The sequence below is a fragment of the Ixodes scapularis genome, unplaced genomic scaffold, assembly GCF_016920785.2.
Source record: "Ixodes scapularis isolate PalLabHiFi unplaced genomic scaffold, ASM1692078v2 PGA_scaffold12__126_contigs__length_90152505, whole genome shotgun sequence".
Classification (NCBI taxonomy): domain Eukaryota; kingdom Metazoa; phylum Arthropoda; class Arachnida; order Ixodida; family Ixodidae; genus Ixodes; species Ixodes scapularis.
In genome coordinates, this window is record NW_024609838.1 from 12,321,728 (window position 1) to 12,342,136 (window position 20,409).

Here is a 20,409-nt window from a genome sequence, read left to right on the forward strand (position 1 = left end):
ACAACGCGCCATCCGCCAAAGCCACCCGCGTTTCCATCCCCATCTCAGGGGACGTACCTTTACGAATTTAGACGAGATGGCACGGGAGGCGATCACCATCCAGGCCGACATCCTCGCGGAACTAAGATACCGACCCCCTCCACCGCAGAACATGACTCTGGAACCATCATTTGCGTGGTCTGGAAACACACGTGCACATAGAGTCGAGAGAGAACAAGACGATTCCAATCAGGCGCCCGTCCCCCGAACCCCAGATCCTCGTGCATACGAATCACGAACCCTAGATCCTCGTGCATACGAATCACGGAGGTGCAGCGGTTACGAAGGCACGCAATCACAACGCTACAGCCCCTCCATTGGTCAAGATGAGTTCTTGTCCTCTGGACCGGTAACGCGGAGCTCGGGAGAGGCAAAAGAGAGCGGGACACCGCACGAAGCCGACGGGCGGGTCACGCCCCGTTGTTTTCGATGCGACCAGCCAGGACACATACACCGGGACTGCAGCGAACGGCAGCGGCCGCCTCAGACACAGGGAAACGGCTACGGCCGGCGGTGGTAAGAAATTTCTACTCTCCGCCGGCCGCGTCAAAAACACAATCCACGAGATCGAGTCGCCGCAGCCGCCTCCGGGCCTCCCGGAGGCTCACACGGGCTCCGGGGACTGACGCTTTTCTATCGACCCTCGGTGGCCCTCCATCACTTTTTCTTCCTCATAACACTCCTCGTTGTGAGACTCCCGGCGTGTCCGATTTTCCATGGACACCCGGGCGCCCAGCTCACACCGTTCGCGGTGTTGAGACTCCCGGCGTGTCTGCTCGTGCATCGACAACCGGGCGGCCAGCTCACAACACTTTCCGTCATGAGACTCCCGGCGTGTCCGCGTTCGCGTCGACAACCGGGCGCCCAGCTCACACCGTTCGCGGTCTTGAGACTCCCGGCGTGTCTGCTCTCGCATCGACAACCGGGCGGCCAGCTCATAACACTTTCACTCTTCGTCGTGAGACTCCCGGCGTGTCGGCTTTCACACCGACACCCGGGCGCCCAGCTCACACCGTTCGCGGTCTTGAGACTCCCGGCGTGCCTGCTGTTGCAGTGACACCCGGGCGGCCAGCTCACAACACTCCCCGCCATGAGACTCCCGGCGTGTCGGCTTTCACACCGACACCCGGGCGCCCAGCTCACACCGTTCGCGGTCTTGAGACTCCCGGCGTGCCTGCTGTTGCAGTGACACCCGGGCGGCCAGCTCACAACACTCCCCGCCATGAGACTCCCGGCGTGTCGGCTTTCACACCGACACCCGGGCGCCCAGCTCACACCGTTCGCGGTCTTGAGACTCCCGGCGTGTCTGCTCTCGCATCGACAACCGGGCGGCCAGCTCATAACACTTCCACTCTTCGTCGTGAGACTCCCGACGTGTCGGCTTTCACACCGACACCCGGGCGCCCAGCTCACACCGTTCGCGGTCTTGAGACTCCCGGCGTGCCTGCTGTTGCAGTGACACCCGGGCGGCCAGCTCACAACACTCCCCGCCATGAGACTCCCGGCGTGTCGGCTTTCACACCGACACCCGGGCGCCCAGCTCACACCGTTCGCGGTTTTGAGACTCCCGGCGTGTCTGCTCTCGCATCGACAACCGGGCGGCCAGCTCATAACACTTCCACTCTTCGTCGTGAGACTCCCGACGTGTCGGCTTTCACACCGACACCCGGGCGCCCAGCTCACACCGTTCGCGGTCTTGAGACTCCCGGCGTGCCTGCTGTTGCAGTGACACCCGGGCGGCCAGCTCACAACACTCCCCGCCATGAGACTCCCGGCGTGTCGGCTTTCACACCGACACCCGGGCGCCCAGCTCACACCGTTCGCGGTCTTGAGACTCCCGGCGTGCCTGCTGTTGCAGTGACACCCGGGCGGCCAGCTCACAACACTCTCCGTCATGAGACTCCCGGCGTGTCGGCTTTCACACCGACACCCGGGCGCCCAGCTCACACCGTTCGCGGTCTTGAGACTCCCGGCGTGTCTACTTTTGCACAGACACCCGGGCGGCTAGCTCATAACACTCCTCGCCGTGAGACTCCCGGCGTGTCGGCTTTCACACCGACACCCGGGCGCCCAGCTCACACCGTTCGCGGTCTTGAGACTCCCGGCGTGCCTGCTGTTGCAGTGACACCCGGGCGGCCAGCTCACAACATTCTCCGTCATGAGACTCCCGGCGTGTCGGCTTTCACACCGACACCCGGGCGCCCAGCTCACACCGTTCGCGGTCTTGAGACTCCCGGCGTGTCTACTTTTGCACAGACACCCGGGCGGCTAGCTCATAACACTCCTCGCCGTGAGACTCCCGGCGTGTCGGCTTTCACACCGACACCCGGGCGCCCAGCTCACACCGTTCGCGGTCTTGAGACTCCCGGCGTGCCTGCTGTTGCAGTGACACCCGGGCGGCCAGCTCACAACACTCCCCGCCATGAGACTCCCGGCGTGTCGGCTTTCACACCGACACCCGGGCGCCCAGCTCACACCGTTCGCGGTCTTGAGACTCCCGGCGTGTCTGCTCTCGCATCGACAACCGGGCGGCCAGCTCATAACACTTCCACTCTTCGTCGTGAGACTCCCGACGTGTCGGCTTTCACACCGACACCCGGGCGCCCAGCTCACACCGTTCGCGGTCTTGAGACTCCCGGCGTGCCTGCTGTTGCAGTGACACCCGGGCGGCCAGCTCACAACACTCTCCGTCATGAGACTCCCGGCGTGTCGGCTTTCACACCGACACCCGGGCGCCCAGCTCACACCGTTCGCGGTCTTGAGACTCCCGGCGTGTCTACTTTTGCACAGACACCCGGGCGGCTAGCTCATAACACTCCTCGCCGTGAGACTCCCGGCGTGTCGGCTTTCACACCGACACCCGGGCGCCCAGCTCACACCGTTCGCGGTCTTGAGACTCCCGGCGTGCCTGCTGTTGCAGTGACACCCGGGCGGCCAGCTCACAACATTCTCCGTCATGAGACTCCCGGCGTGTCGGCTTTCACACCGACACCCGGGCGCCCAGCTCACACCGTTCGCGGTCTTGAGACTCCCGGCGTGTCTGCTCTCGCATCGACAACCGGGCGGCCAGCTCATAACACTTCCACTCTTCGTCGTGAGACTCCCGACGTGTCGGCTTTCACACCGACACCCGGGCGCCCAGCTCACACCGTTCGCGGTCTTGAGACTCCCGGCGTGCCTGCTGTTGCAGTGACACCCGGGCGGCCAGCTCACAACACTCTCCGTCATGAGACTCCCGGCGTGTCGGCTTTCACACCGACACCCGGGCGCCCAGCTCACACCGTTCGCGGTCTTGAGACTCCCGGCGTGTCTACTTTTGCACAGACACCCGGGCGGCTAGCTCATAACACTCCTCGCCGTGAGACTCCCGGCGTGTCGGCTTTCACACCGACACCCGGGCGCCCAGCTCACACCGTTCGCGGTCTTGAGACTCCCGGCGTGCCTGCTGTTGCAGTGACACCCGGGCGGCCAGCTCACAACATTCTCCGTCATGAGACTCCCGGCGTGTCGGCTTTCACACCGACACCCGGGCGCCCAGCTCACACCGTTCGCGGTCTTGAGACTCCCGGCGTGTCTCCTTTTGCAGACATCCGGGCGGCTAGCTCATAACACTCTTCGCCGTGAGACTCCCGGCGTGTCGGCTTTCACACCGACACCCGGGCGCCCAGCTCACACCGTTCGCGGTCTTGAGACTCCCGGCGTGCCTGCTGTTGCAGTGACACCCGGGCGGCCAGCTCACAAAATTCTCGGTCATGAGACTCCCGGCGCGTCTGCCTTTGCACTGATCCCCGGGCGTACAGCTTCCACTGTTCCCGGTCCTACGCTACCCGAAGCAACTGCATTTGAGTTGGACCCTAATGCGATTCCCTTTCAGCCAAAGGCCGGCACGATCCCCAGCGTCAGAGCCGCTTTGAAGTTCTCAACACCAAGGATGGTCGCTCTGGATGGCCGGCCGCTAATGGACTCGCACCAGTCAACGGAGGTAGGAACAACGTCACTAAACGAGGAACCGACATTGCTCATCCCAGCTGTGAGTAGAATCGAATCTACACCCAAGTCTCTTGAACCTCGTATGACTGTGAATGTACTAGGTATGCCAGTAGCCGCTCTTTTAGATACTGGAGCAAACATATCGCTTATTGGGGATGCAGTATTTGCGGAATGTAACAAGAGAAAGATACATCTTCGGTCAGCAAACGTGAAATTGCAAGTAGCATCGGGGTCCGTACTGCCTGCTGCCGGCGCAGTCAGGTTACGAATTTCCTTTCATGGTAGAAAACGAAGACAACGGTTCGTATACCTCCCAGAACTGCCGGTGCCCATGATCCTTGGTAGAGATTTTATTGCAGCGGAGCGGGTTTTGCTCGACTTTGCCCAGGCTGGATATTGGTTGGGTGGCGAAACGAAATTAACGCCGTTTACCAGACGGCAGGATTGTATTCGCGGCCAAGCGTTCCCGTTAAACTTTGCCGGGCAGATGCCTTTACTTCCAGACAGCGTGCTCAAAGCCGTGCAAAAGTGTTCCGGTGAAGACAAACAGAAGCAGCTCCAGAAACTGCTGGAACCCTTCTCGCCGATGTTCACGGAAAGACCTGGGAAAACCGATCTCCTACAGCACCGCATCGAAACCAAGGATGCACCTCCCCGGAGGTGCAATCCGAGACCCATAAGTGCTCACAAGCGCGAACTTCTTGATGCGGCGCTATTGGAAATGATCGACACAGGCGCAGTACGTCAGTCAAAAAGCCCGTGGGCTTCCCCGGTAGTCCTTGCTCCAAAGAAGGACGGCACAGCAAGGCTTTGTGTTGATTACAGGCGCCTAAATGAAGTGTCAGTCAGAGACAGTTACCCGTTTCCTAGTATTTCCTCAGTAATGTATGCCCTTGGAAACGCGACTGTTTTCACAACCCTCGATTGCAGCCGCGGATTTCTTCAAATCGAAGTTCATCCGGCTGATGTAAAGAAGACCGCATTCATTTGCCATAGGGGGTTGTTCGAATTCACTCGCCTTCCCTTTGGTTTGTCCAACTCTCCCGCCAGCTTTCAACGCCTAATGGACGTTCCCATACAAAAATGGTCTATGGTCGGCTATAGAAAATCCTTTGTATGGCCGGCTATAGAAAATTGGCCCAATTAGCTATAGCCGCTTCTATGGCTGTCTATAGCTTTTCCTATGGTCTACCCTATGGTTGTCTATAGCTTTTTCAATGGAAATTTGGCTATCGAAGTTTGTATGGTTTAATCTATGGGTCTCTTTAGAAAGGACGCTATAGCCGCCTATGGCTTTTCTTTTGGTTCGTTTGGCAGTCTATAGCTTCCTGTAAGGTCTCCTATAGAGATCTCTATGGCTTACTTTATGGATCTCTTTAGACACCGGGCTATAGCTGCCTATGGCTTTTCCTATGGTTTCTTTAGCCGCCCATAGCTCTTTGTATGGTTCGCTATAGCTCATTCTATAGTTCGTCCTATGGTTCTCTCTACCCATCGTGCTACGGCCGCCTATGGCATTTCCTATGGTTCCTTTAGCCGCCTGTAGCTTTTTGTATGGTCTGCTATAGAGATCTCTATGGCTTACTTTATGGATTTTTTTAGACACCGTGCTATAGCTGCTTATGGCTTTTCCTATGGTTTCTTTAGCCGCCTATGGCTCTTTGCATGGTCCCCTATAGCTCATTCTATAGCTCGTCTTATGAGTCTCTTTACCATCGTGCCATAGCTGCCTGTAGTTTTTCTTTTTACCGCAATCGTATGAAATGTGAAACAAATTATTTGTTGTCACTGGACATCTTTAAAAAAAACCTTGTACGACGCGCCGAACTTCATAGCCCCATTTAAAACAAACATTTCAACAAAACAACAACAAAAAACAAATGCACTCACTCAGGTGTTTGCAAAAGCACAGGTAAACAGACACAAGGTATTGTTTTCAAATCTCCTAGAACTTTATTACACACAGCCCATTCTGTAGACAAGCACACACTAAGCAATCTCTACTATGTGAAGAGGTACTACTGAGCTGTTATACAACTGAGAATATTGTAAATCAAACAAGAACCAAAGGCAATTCCTGGGTAGTGTCTAGTCCCCCGGCAGCCGGCCGAATTCCCCTTCCCCCCCCCCCCCCCCCCTTCCCCCCGAAATTCTAATGCCAGTCACCACTCATTGGCGCTGCAATCAGTTTATCAAAAGACGTTTCATCGAGATCGTTTCGTCAACACCTGACGTTTATAAACAACTCAAAATATGTCTTTTTTTTGTTTTTGTTTTTTGTAATGATTTGCCAAGAAGTGGCGTGAACGGGTGGGCTGAGTCGGTGAGCACGCGCCTCAGGAATACGGGCGCGACGAAATGTCCCTGCAGCGTGCAATTCGCGTAACGAGTACCGACTAAACGTGTGTCCGTGAAGCGTCTATCCACGAAAAGGTGTCCATGAAACGTCTTTTCACAAAACGCAGAGAGAATAAGAATGTCAGTATTCTAACTACAATTTTCAAATGATTTCAGAGAGCTAATGGCAGGCGACTGCGGTAGAGCTACGGGGAAATTATTCTCCCAGCTGTCAGAAGATAGGCACTGCCAGGAGATAGACACTACAGAACGGTCAATTATCGCCGAGTAGGTTGCAGCGCACTTACGTTCAAAATACCGGACTTGAAAGATGTAATCCGAAATATACGTCGACACGGGCACTGTAGACCAGCCACTCAAACACAAAACCGAGAAGGAAGGGATCCGTGAAGATTCACCACGATGTAGCACAAGCTGTCATTTGCCGAACCGAACACTGAACGCATCACAAGAATGTCTTGGGCTTCTTTGAAGAAATCGCTTGTTGCCGACATAGGGGTAGGACTTTTCGATCGGGATACCTTTTAACATAGAAGCGAAATCCACAGCAGCCCCGCGGGCCGCACGACACTCGAAACTAGGTCCGCAAGCAGCCTCATTCCGGGATTGACAGCGGCTATTACGTCATCCGTCAAACCACGTGATCACGCTCCTTCCGTTACATGCGCACAGAGAGCGGAGTGAAGCGATAGAAAGTCTACGGTTGATTGGTCCGCCGAGTCCGCACCTTCTGCAATGCTTTTAGCTTAGGGAGAGAGAGAAAACAGAAAAGTTGAAAAGCAGAGCTCCTTTAAGGCCAGAACGGGGGTGCGATCACAAAGACTAATCTTCAGGGGCATACCAACAATGAACACAGCGAGAGAATGTGTCACTTATATCCTGTTGACAGTTCGAGCCAAGGTTGATAGTGCAGTGGATGCTATGTGTGGCCTTGGGCTTAAGGCAGGTGCCCTGTCCAGCGTTATCACCAGCTTCGAGACAGTTGTCACGGGACACTAACCGGAGACATGATTGGCCTCAAACACGCATAGCGTCTACTCTGCTGTCACTACCGAGTGAACAGGACAGCTCCATGAAGGCCCCCCAGCTTTTGGACTTCTTTCTAAAGCTGCACTTCCCAGAAGTGACCCAAAACGAGGCAGGTTTGAAGGTATCATATTTTACGCCGTGTAGCCCACATTATAATTTAAAATTAATAATTAATGGCGAATACTTTTTCTTTGCGCAGGATGTCCACAAATGAATAAATAAATAAATAAATATATAGAGAGAGATTTTTACGAAGCACTTTTGAATTATGTGTACACTGTTAGGTTCGCATTTTTAAACGTCAATTTTGGGAATCTTTGCATCGTTGTGGCATCTATGATTGCGTGGTTTAAGGAATTTGTGCCGTAATACGTTTTTCATCCGTGAGTTCAGTCTATATCACTGCCATCAATTACAATCTCTGAGCACCATGATGACTTATGGTGGGGATGTGTGCTCCAAGAAGCTCCAATGAGTTTAATGTCTCATAATTTAAAGAAAAAGAAGAAAAATTAGCCACAGCCCTTGCTGATTTGTTGAATTCGCAGAACAGAGAGATAATAGGACGCACCTAGGGTAGCGCGTGCCTAATGATATTCATTTTTTTTTCGGCTGTTATTTTTGTATATTTCGCCGTTCTCGACATGGGCGTTGACGGACATTGCACCGCTGCTTACGCCCCTGCCGGGGTAAGCTTTTTTGTTGTCACGACACTCTATCGCGCTATAGACGCGTCGATTTAACGCTCATGAAGTCTCGAGAGAACTGTCAATTGTTTAGTCAGAGCAACGACGCAGCAATCGCGAAATGAGAGACGACTGCGCCTCACTCTGATAAAATGTGAGCGTGGGACTCTCGAGCAGCGTTAACTTGCTGATGATGCAGGGCGCTGCTTTGTCGTTGAGATTCTTTGTCCTGCGAACGCCGGCGAAAACGTTCCAGTGCTCGGCGTACCCTAGGCAGCAGTGCCTGTCAGCGACCGCCCGTGCAGCATCGCAACCTTTCTGGAGCCTACTGGCAGTCTGCGAGCGCCGACGATTTATCGTTGCGGCTTGAATGGGAGCATTTTATGAACTCCTGCGGTGAACATGAAACACCGCGAACATGAACTCCCGCGAACATAATCCCCGCGACGGCGAACCGCCGGCGCTCGCAGACGGAGGGTTCCGATGCTGTGCGAACGGTTGTTGGAGGACGGCGCGTAGGGTATACGCCGGGCGCTGGAACGGCTTCGAAGCCGTTCGAAGGGCAAAGGATTCGCGACGACCAAGTAGTGTCTTGCATCTTCAGTAAGCTAACGGGGCTCGAGAGTCCCAAGCTTACATTTCCACACAGCGAGCGCGGGCGGCCAGATCGAGGCGCAGTCAGCACTCGCGTCGCGATTGCTACGTCGTTGTTCTACCTACACCGATGACATGTGCACCGGCATTCGAAACCGCCCTCTCGAGACTTTATACGAGTCCAATAGGCGTCTTTATAGCGCGATAAACCGTCGTGACAAGAGTAAAGCTCAGCTCTGTAGTGGCGTAAGCAGCGTTCTTGACGCCGCGTCAAGAGCGACGAAATATAAAAAAAAAAAAATTAAATATATTTAACAGAGCAGGCAGAAAGAAATACAAACATGGCAGGGACACGGACAAAGTAGAAGGCGCGCTACGAAATACATATACTTACAAAATACACTGGAAACGACAGATAATTAGAGCTAAAAAACGGAAGATTGAGATGACGTCAACGCCGAAATAAGGCAATGCGCAGGGAAAGCAGCCGGCAAAACTGCAATAGTCCTATAGGCAGCTAAGGACGCTTTTGTGATCGCGGGAGTATAGCTTCGGCGACGTACGCCCCGTTAACCTGGCTGAAGAAAATTCTCACCCCGATCGAGCGCATGAATGACTCTCTTCCACTATCGTTCATCTGCAGTAAAAAAAAAAAAAAAAAAAAAAAGAGGGTCGCGGGCCTATAGCCTAAGCAAACCAGTGAGCCGACTAAAAAAATTGGATGGTAGCGAGTCTATAGCTCGGGAGGCATACATCCCTCTATAGCCGGCTAAAGCACATTGTAAGGTCGGAAGCTATAGCTTTGGTGACATAGAACACTATTGAGTCGGCTAAAGAAAATTCAATGGTCGCGATTCTATAGATTTAGGGACATACACCGCTCTATAGTCGGCTAAAGAACATTGAATGGTCGGAGGCCTATAGCTTTGGCGAATATAAAACACAATAGAGACGGCTAAAGAAAGTTCGATGGTCGCGAGTCTATAGACTTAGGGACATACACCACTCTATAGCCGGCTAAAGAACATTGAAAGGTCAAAGGCCTATAGCTTTGGTGACATAAAACGCTATAGAGTAGGCTAAAGAGAATTCAATGGTCGCAACTCTATAGATTTAGAGACATACGCCACTCTATAGCCGGCTAAAGGACATTCAATAGTCGCGAACCTATAGCATCAAGGACATACATATTTCTATAGCTCGCTAAAGAATATTGAATAGTCGCGAGTCTATAGCTGCGTAGTCATAAATTATTCTATAGCCAGGTATAGAAATCGGAATGGTCGAGATTCTAAAGCTTTGAAGACATACATTTTTCTATAGGTGGCTATAGCGTGTTTTATGGTTTCTAATGGCTGACCATAGAGGGCCATAGAAGGTGATAGCTCACCATAGGATTTTCCATAGACGTCCATAGACCATTTTTGTATGGGTTGTCCTCGGTGACGCGAAGTACGAGTTTGCGATGGCGTACATGGATGACGTAGTGGTCTTTTCACGAACATTCGAGGAGCATCTCGTGCACCTTCAGATCATACTCGAACGAATGCGTCAAGCCGGCCTTACGATTCATCCAGATAAAGTCCAGTTGGCATCGCCTGTAATCAACCTTCTCGGATTTGTTGTGGATAACGGAACGCTGCGGCCGAATGAAGATAAGCTGCGCGCAATAACGGAGTACCCACCCCCTTATGACGTCAAAAGCCTACAGAGATATCTCGGGATGATTGCGTTTTATAGAGATTTTATTCCGCAATGCGCTGAGATAACTGAACCCCTGAACCGATTGCTCCGCAAAAAAACGAAATGGTGCTGGGGGCAAGAGCAGCAAACCGCATTCGCGTGTCTTTCAAGGGCTGTGACTGAAAACGCGTGTTTAAACCTGCCCGACTTGAATCGTCCGTTCGTCTTGCAGACCGACGCAAGCGATTACGGATTAGGAGCAGTCCTTCTGCAGGAACATGACAGCGTTCTTCGTCCCGTAGCTTTCGCCAGTCATACGTTAACCGGAGCGGAGCGAAACTACTCAACGACCGAAAAAGAGTGCCTGGCAATTATTTTTGCGCTTAAGAAGTTTGACATGTACCTTGACGGCGCTTCGTTTAGCATTCAAACTGACCACATGGCTCTCTCGTGGCTCAAAGGGCTTCAAAACCCTGCAGGACGACTCGCTCGATGGGCCCTTTCGCTCCAGCGCTACAAATACACAATCGAGTACAAGCGTGGAGTGGCTAACCACGTTGCAGATGCGTTGTCCCGTGCTCCACTTCTCGGGCAGGAAATGCAGGTGGATCCCGACTTGGTGGCACTGGCCAATGCGGCGCCCATCACACCAGAGTCGCGGTGGGGAACCCTGGTGAGCAGAGAGGAGCTCCGAGCGGCCCAGCTGTCCGATGGACTTTGTCAGAAGGTGATGCACCAGCTGGCAGAAGAAAACTCAGCCGACGCTGGGAATCCCAGAGACTTGGACTCATACCTGCTCAGCAGCGACGGCATCCTGCTGCGATACATCCCCCAGGCGGACGATGGGTCCAGCGGCCCGCCATTCCGGTCTGTAATACCACGTAAACTGCGCAAGTCATTTATAAGATATATGCATGATCCCGCCTTGGCAGGCCACAGCAGTGGGAGCAAAACTTACGAAAAGTTGTCCCAAATTGCAACGTGGCCAGGTATGAGGCAGGATGTGATGAGGTACGCTCGTAGCTGCCCGGTTTGTCAGAAGGCAAAACCCCGAGGTGGCCAACCACCAGGTTTAATGCAGTCGGTCGAAAGCAAGTACCCCTGTGAGTGTGTTGCCTGCGACGTTGTCGGTCCCTTTCCCCGTAGTCCACGCGGCAATCAGTATTTGCTAGTAGTGACCGACCATTTCACAAAATGGGTCGAAATGTTTCCTTTGCGCAAACTAGACTCTAAGAAAATCTGGGACTGTCTTCTCGAGACGTTCGCGCGCTTTGGCTTTGCCGCAACGCTTATTACAGACAACGCTTCTTATTTTGTTAGCAAGGTGTTCGTGGATGCGTGTAAGGCGCTAGGCATACGGCACAAACGGACTTCGCCATACCATCCACAGGCGAATATCACGGAAAGAGTGAACCGTAACCTGAAGCAGATGCTTGTATCGCATACAGAGCGACACAAAGACTGGGACGCGAAATTAGCAGAAATGGCATTCGCTACCCGCACAACAATCAACCGGTCCACGGGTTTTACTCCGGCCCAACTTAACTTTGGAAAAGAGCTCGTGTTTCCCCTGGGAAACGGCCTCCTTTGCACAGATCCTGCAAGCACGCAGCGCACAACCACGCAGTTCGCAGAAGATCTCCGGAAGCGTTTCACGGAGAACCTGCGTGAAGCTCGAGAGAGCCTCGACGTCTCGAGACTGCAGCAGGCAAACCAGTACAACAAGGGGAGGCGAAATCTGCAGTTCAAGGTAGGAGATCTGGTACTGAGGCGAACTCATCCGCTGAGTGATGCTGCTAAAGGCTTCACGGCCTCTTTAGCAAAGAGGTGGGATGGCCCCTACCGTGTTAGTAGCAAGCTCTCCAACCTGTCTTATGAGCTGGTGCATTGTGAATCTGGTGAAGTGTGCGGGTCTATTCATGTCGCCGACCTAAAAGCTTTCTATGAACCCGAGGAGGTAGATGTGTCGCAGGTTCCAGATGACGACTATCCGGACCACCTCTCGGAAGATTCCACACCGTCTCTACCGCGGTACAACTTGAGACGGCGGTGAAGACGACCGGGAGTAGCACGAGTTCTAAGCGTATTATCTTCATGCCCTCTTCGTTGTTTTAGGGGGGGAGAAGAGAAATGGTCCGCGCTCCCGCATGCACAGTGGGACAGGCATCTTTCGTGTGCGCGGCTACTTTTTCCTACCGCGCCATGGCCTCATGTTGTTTTTAATTTCTAGTTCCTCGTGCCAGACAGCGGCGACGCAGCTCCCATCATCAGACCACCCCCCATGGCTGCATCGGTACTGTCCGGAAGTACTGACGTCGGACCCGTGCTCGCTCATCTGAGAAGACCCTTGCTGACCGAGAAGGAAGGCCCCCCCGAAGACCATCAAAGACGTCCTCTGTTTTCGTTTTTGGAAGGGGGGAGATGTGTGGGCAACCTGGCGATTCCAAGCGGTTGGCCCAGGCTACCCCTCCGACAATCATAAGTGGTCATCTTGGCCACGAGGGGGCCAAGGGCAACTGGCCACGCGAGCGGCGCTCCGCCGCTGATAAAAGGCCGTCGCAGCGGATGCGCGGGGGCTGTTGGGATCGCGGCGCAGGCGATAGCGGTCATTAAATGTTTACGTGTTGTTGAACCGGTGTGCTGTGTCATTCTCCGAGACGGGTAGCAGCAAGGGAAATCCCACAATTTTTAACTGGTGTCTTTCAATCGGTGTGCTTCCGCAACTCATGCAAACAATTAAAGTGCTTGTACTGTACAAAAAGGGAGATAAAAACGACATAAGCTATTACAGGCCTATCTTCTGTCCTTCCGGTATTCTCAAAGGGCTTAGAAAAAATTATGCACATTCGTATATCTCAATTTTTGGATAAGCACCAAATAATAACTGATGCTCAATTCGGCTTTCCGAAAAACCGGTCTACAAAACTTGCATTGCTTGAACAAAAATGATTCATTTTACGGAGTTTTGCGAGAAAGAAATTGGCCCTTGGCATTTTTGTGGATTTTACAAATGCGTTTGATTATATGAGTCACAATTTACTGCTAGAAAAGCTCGATATTTACGGAATTCGAGGTCAAGCACTTCTCTTTGTCTTGTTTGTTCGACAAAGACAATTATATCCGGTGTACCACAAGGAAGCATCTTAGGGCCGTTATTGTTTAATATATACATTAATGATATTGAAGATATGAATCCACCGACTAAATTCGTAATATACGCGGATGCCACGAGCCTCTTCTTTTCTGGCGAGACTGGCAACGAGCTTATCAGCTGCGCAAACGTGACCCTAACAGCGTTGCGGAAAATGGTTCTAACGCGCCAAACATCAATGCGAGGAAGACGAGGGCAATCATCATTTGGCCTAAATACAAAAATGTTTCTACAAGTAAGACCCTTGTCTTAAATGCAAAGGATATAGATATTGTACAAAATTTTAAGAGTCTAGGTGTAATTTTCAATCAATACTTAACTTGGGAAAATCACGTAAATGACTTACGCACTAGATTGTCAAAGGTCATTGGATTAGTCTGAGTTATTTTCATCCAATCTGGAAAACCACCACCCGCACAAATCTAAAAAAAAAAAAAAAAATAACCTGCTGAAAACAAAATGTGCACCTCATTGAGATGTTTCTTACAACTATATATATATATATATATATATATATATATATATATATATATATATATATATATATATATATATATATATATATACATATATACAGTAATGGGCCCTGTTTACAATGTGTACAAGTATAGACTCGCGATCATTTTCAAGTTAGAAAATGAAAGAAATGGGGATGGCTGAGCAAACCTTGCGGGGCTAAAAGAACCATTTTGATGTTAGCCTGAGACTGAGGCAGGAAAAGAGGAAGTTTCAAAGTAGAAGAAAAAGGAACAGTCGAGGATACGTCTCTAACACAGCTTTTCCTGCCTCAGTCTCAGGCTAACATCAAAATGGTTAATTTCCACCAGCTCGCCTGCGCACTCACTACAATATCATTGCTAAAAGAACATTCAACTTCCTACCCTACACGGTCGGCGGAACATTGGACTGCGCCACTGTGTCATAACAACTATTCAATGCAGTCACCCAAATACACGCTTCCTACTATATTGAACTCCCTAATAAACAAAAATAGCATTGATATTATTTCTATTGCGATTCGGGAATTACGAACTGAACTAACGTGACGCGAAAACGAATGAATCGAATTACGAGAGCTGTTTGATTTTTGAATTTTACCGTGGTATGTCGGGTTTTTCAGTGTTTTTCGCTGTTGCTTTGTTTTGACTTGTGTATATGAAACTACAAGGGACCAAGGGGCTCCGTTAAGCTGTTCTTACAGCTTTTTCCCCTTGTTTTCTCCATGTATCAGCCGCTCGTCCAGGTGGCAGCACCTATTTTGATAAAGGTGGACTGAAAAGGTTTTTTGGTGCAGCGGACGACATTTTCACATAGAAACGAAGCAAGATGTCCGATGAGACTTTTTGACAGCCAGATGCTGCCAATGTCATAAAAGTGCGAGTTGCCGCAACAATAAACGCTTCTATAACTCTCATGTTTTGTTTCTTACCCTAGGACAAAGTAACGGATTACTTTTTAAAACAACGGACACTTACTTTTATGGAAGTCTAATTATAAATGAAATTACTTCCTTTTATTAACGTGTACAATCTGAATGAGGTAAAGCCTTCGATATTCGTTTTACGCTTGTTTAAGACGGCAGATTAAACTTTCAGTGAATGAATTCTGATTTTTGATTTCAATATTAGGCCTCTACCAAACGGTAGTGGCCCCCCAAAAATTGGCCTATAGGCTCATTGGAGTGCCCCTCCCCACGGTAATCTTTAGTAAAAGGCGAAAGATTAAGTCGTCATAATGAGGAGAGGCCTGAGCGTTAATTCCCACTACGTCGGAAAAGAAGAACCCACTCGACACGTGCAACCTGTACTTCGCAGTGATGCGTTGGCAAATGTACACTGTATTGCTTTTATTTAATATATAAAGTCGCCATGTAACTAACACCTGCATTTTATTCAGAGCTTGGAGACTATCTCTTAAAAGGAATATAATATTGCACAGCATTACACCTTTCTATTCGGCTTTTACTTAGAACGCGAAGAAATGAAGCCGTGTCTAGGTCATCATCATCATCGTCGTCAGGGCTTCGCGCACGGCTTCGCCGCTTCGTTCGGCTGGGGATTTTTCTGGGTCGAAAAATCCCCATGTACCCAGAATGTCCCCGTTTGTCCCTATCGTCGCTTGTTTTTACACACCTGCTGCGGAACACACGTTTGGGACTGAAATGTCGCGAAGTTAAACATCGTTCATTGATGAAGTAAAATGCGCTAACTAAAGCAATTAAGCCTGGTTCGGACAGTTGCGTTTGACTGCGTCTGACTGCGTTGCGGCAGCGAGAAACCAGGATATCCCTGCTGCTTATATCGCGTGCAAAGATGATTCGTTGGATTGGATTCCACGCTCCATACGAAGCACAGATGTGCCGGTGACTAGCTTTCCGCACTCGACGCAACGCAGTCAAATGCACTCAAACGCAAGTGTCTGAACCGGCCTTTACTCTTTTACAACGCTAATCAAGGTACATACTATTCTGTACCACCCAAATAACAAAAGTGTTCCGCGTTATTTTCCGGCGAAGAGACGAAATGCACGCGCGTTTACCCATAGGAATGCACAGGAGCACCGCAAAAGTAGTCTGGGTAGCTAAACTCGTCGAGCACAACTTCGTGTCCGAAAGTTGCGGAACGCGCTAATTGGACTCTCGCGACGCTGAAGTCAAGCCGAGCGAGGTGTCAATCACCCGAGCTCTCTCGGTGCTCAAATTCCAGCGAGAATGTAAAACACAAAGTCGTAGCGAGCTCCATCGAAGCGCGTGCGAGCAACACCGTGGTGCCAGCCGATTGAACGGCTGCACTGATGATGCCTCGCCCGAGTGTCCCTACATCCCTACGCCGCGTTAGAGTCAATGATGCGTAGATTGTACCTAGGGGGCCGGTAAATACTCTGAACTTTCTCGTCGCAAGATCGTCGTTTGTGGAAGTTATTGGTAACGACGATGTGACGTTTCACAACTTTGGGAAGGAGTTATTTGAGGCGAAAATCTTCGCTTCGGAATCGAGGCGAAGATTGAACTTTGTGATGTTGTGGAGCCGTGCGCGGTGTACGCGGGCGGCTTTATGGAGCTCATCTTCCGCCACTGTCAACAACGCCACCGGGGTCACCCACAGGCGGTTTGTGTAGAGGCGTCGGTAATGTCTGAGAGATAAGGGGAAACGAAGGAAAAAGAAAAGCCGAGGAAAGGGAAATAAAAAAAATTAAAGACGTTTGCAAATCTTTGTAATGCGAATTTAGAGCTCAACTCTTGAGGAGGAATAAGGGAGGGTACGAAGAGAAGGGTATGCCCCTCCTCCTCCCCTCTTCCTCTCCTGCCCTCCTCCTCTCATTCAGTTTCTCCGCTAAATTTAGCAGGGAAAAGGACATCACATGAAAATCTAGCGGATAAGTGAATTGGCGTTGAAGTCACGTAGCTGGAAATTGAATTGGTGTTGAGGTCATGTGACGTCAATTTCGCGCTAAATTTAGAGGGCCGGTGACGCCAACGGCGACGCTTACGCCGCGAAACCCGGAAACGGGCGCCGAAGAGCTGCGCTCTAAAGAAATAATTAAGATACGACACACACACACACACACGCACACGCACACGCACACACACACACACACACACACACACACACACACACACACACACACACACACACACACACACACACACACACTACAAATAGGACTCTCAAGAAGGGCCGTAGAAATTGTTCGGGAGAGAGAGAGAGAGGAGGTGATGCTGGTGAAGAAGGGGGATATTCCTTTCCCCTAATATTTTATTATGACTCTCTGAAATGCTATGGTGGTTCGGGGCTGGGGCGATACCCGCCCCTTCCACCCTTATGCCCCTGGCCCCCTCTTTCGACGCAACTGGGGGAGGGGAAGGGGAGGGGGGGGGCTAAATCCCCCCTCCCCATCCTCCTGTTTCGACGACCCTGCTTAGAGGTGTTCCAAGGAGCAATGACGAGGAACAGCACAGCCTGCAATTTTCGAAATAACGGTTCAAGAGATTCTGGAATTAAAACGGCTCGCGTTCCATGAACTCAAGAGCGGCCATGACAGACTTTCAAGCGAAAAACTCGTGCCAGGGCACGTATACAGTGTGCGGGCGCGTTCAGTGACGTCATTTTATAGTTGATACCTTTGACGATGGAGTCAGGATTATCAGTTGTGAACGACAAATTTGATGGTGCGTGTTCAAATCGACGATGTCAAGTTTAGTGTCCTTGCGATCTTGAAGCATCACCGCCAATATTGACAGCCTGACATTCCTTTTATTTCCTTATTTCCGTTGATAAACATACTTAATCCCAAACTGACTGATCTTAGAATGTCTACCATAAAATGATTTTATCCCGCCGATGAAGGGACAACTGCCCGGAGGCGAAATTCGCCCGAAAGTGGACAACGGTAGTCGGCTGATTGTGACCTAGCCACGCCGGGCTACACTTTAGGCCTAGATAAATCAAAAGAACGGCAGGGACGCTTTTTAGTAAAGTCTGCTTTATCAGCGGAAATAAGAACGATACCAGACTATTAATTTCGACGGTGTTGATTTTAAAATACAATTCCCAAGCCTCCATCGTGCTTTTTAGAGACCATCAAACATGACGGTCGCAGCTGATAATCTTTGTTGTGACGTCACACGTATGAGCCACGGTCGTCTCCGCGCGCTGCCTAGGGAGGCGTAGGGATTTTTCATCCCCTGAACGAAAAAACGTCACGAAGACAGACGGATCTGCGGGTTTGTGAGAAAAGAAAACTTCGCAGCAATCTTTCGGCTCCTCCCCCCCCCCCCCCCCCCCCCCCCTATGTCATAACACAAAGAATATTTTTGTTGACGAGTTTAGCGACCCTGGTTGCTGTCTGCTTCAATTTGCGTCACGGAAATTGCATAGACGCTAGTACCAGTTGAACATATAGCGTACATTATAATAACTTTATGGTGGCTGCAACACTGGAAGTCATGTCGCAAAGTATTCTTGAACATTTCTTTACGTTATTTTTTCAACATTCTAATCAAAATATTTAATACGAACTATACTACTTCAAAAGAAAAGAAAATGATCAGAGCCTGTAAAGTCACCCAATTCAAAATTAAAAACAGAAAAAAAAACATATTACTTTTTGGTAGGACCCCGTAAAAGAAGCACGTTATTGCTAAGGGATTTAAAGCAAAATTACAATCGAAAGGGATATAGAGTGTGTTCAAGGCTCGCCAGCATTCCGGTGACGCTTATATATTGCTAATATGCCAGTCTTATCACTATATGAAAACGACCCCGTCTCGGATCTTTATGAGTGGATAAAACACTGAAAGCTTACAGAATAATGTTTGCGGGCTATGAAAGGTTTCTCTTTTTATTATTTTCTATGCCTGGTACCTTTTATCAGGCACTTGTTCTAAAATATTTCGAGCGTGCGGGCCATGTTTTGAACGTAAAGCAAACATCTTCGTACAGAGCAGAAAGAATAAAACAGTACAGTACATGACTATATTACGTGGCCTTCCATTTGTTTTGATCGTACATGCACAGGGAGTTACTGATCCAGTGTTACTGCGTAGTTCTTGCCGTCTCTCTTAATTTCCAGATGTCCTTCGTGCGACGTATATCCCTCATGCTGAAAAGCGCCGACGTCGTGTTCGCGCTAACAGTGTCCGACAGTGTACATAAACACGTGCACGAATTCGTTTTAGCACCGTTTTAAATGCGATGAATTTGAAAGAAAAACGCCATAACTGACCAATTATTTCTTCTGCCTGACCGAGAAATGTTCCAAGCTACTTAGTACGACGAATTATTCGGGATATTCGCTCTTATAATCGAGCGCAGGGAGAAAATGCATTCACTTTTTCCCATGGAAACGCATTACTGGAAGTCAATTTTCGTCTGGTCGCTGTCTGTTTCAATTTGCGTTAGCACAGACTAGCGCCAGTTGAACCTCTAGCGTACATTATAAAAAGTCTATGGCTGCCACAACTTTGTTAAATTCATCGTTGAAAAAAAAAAAGCTTCCGTGCAGTTTTTTTTTTTTTTTTTTTTAAGTGTTGAAAATGTTTTGGGGTCGCACGGCGATACGAAAAGAGTTACAATGTTGTCTCTGCTTAAAATTAAAAAAAAAAAGCATCAGCCACGCACTTTTGCCATATTCTCATAAGCGCGTCTCCGTCACCTGCCACGACGGCAGGTAAGCTTTCGCTCTCTGCGACAGAATGTTAAAGGCTATCACGGTCTAACTGCAGGTTCAGGCGTGTGGGTGCGTATTACTTCCAGAAACGCCAGCACAACATTGCCTGTCTACCCCATTGCAAAGAAAAGAAAGAAACAGTTCCAGCGCTTCTTAAGGGACGCCGATACCGACGTATTAATGTCCACAGTTCCTCCGCGAGTACCTCACGCCGGCAGCTTTCTCTGTGAGTGACAGAAAGGAAAGAGAGTCAAAGACACTTTCCATCCACAACCGACATCTTTAATTAATTTACTAATTTACTGCGGAAACCCCATGGTGCCCCCAAGGGCACTATGATATGGGAGGGACAAACAAGACATTTGATGCCACAGAAAAACGCAAAACAAAAAAGGGAAGGCAGCATAGAAAAATACTGTGCACAACATTGCGAAACCAGAGATTGTGCGACAAAACGAATATGCCCCAACCTCTAAACATTTTAACAAACGTAAAAAAAAAAAAAAAAAAAAAAAACAAGGTAACATATTGTGTGTGTTCTTTTCTTTTTGAGCCAAGAGTTTCAGTGTTGAATAAAGTGGGAAGAAAGAAAAGAAAAAGAAAGAGCATTGAATAATAAGGGATTAAGCCTGGTTCAGACAGTTGCGTTTGACGTTGCGGCTTCGAGCAACCAGGACATTCCTGCTGCTTATATCGCGTGCCAGGATGATT

At 49.9% G+C, this 20,409-nt stretch overlaps 1 non-coding gene across 1 annotated transcript; it reads right to left on the minus strand.

Annotated features, from left to right (window-relative positions):
• Positions 1-15,158: 15,158 nt before the first annotated feature.
• On the minus strand, positions 15,159-15,284 carry LOC8023296. The gene has a single exon (XR_003918973.2). It is a non-coding gene; the product is annotated as a U5 spliceosomal RNA (small nuclear RNA).
• Between the last annotated feature and the right edge of the window lie 5,125 nt (positions 15,285-20,409).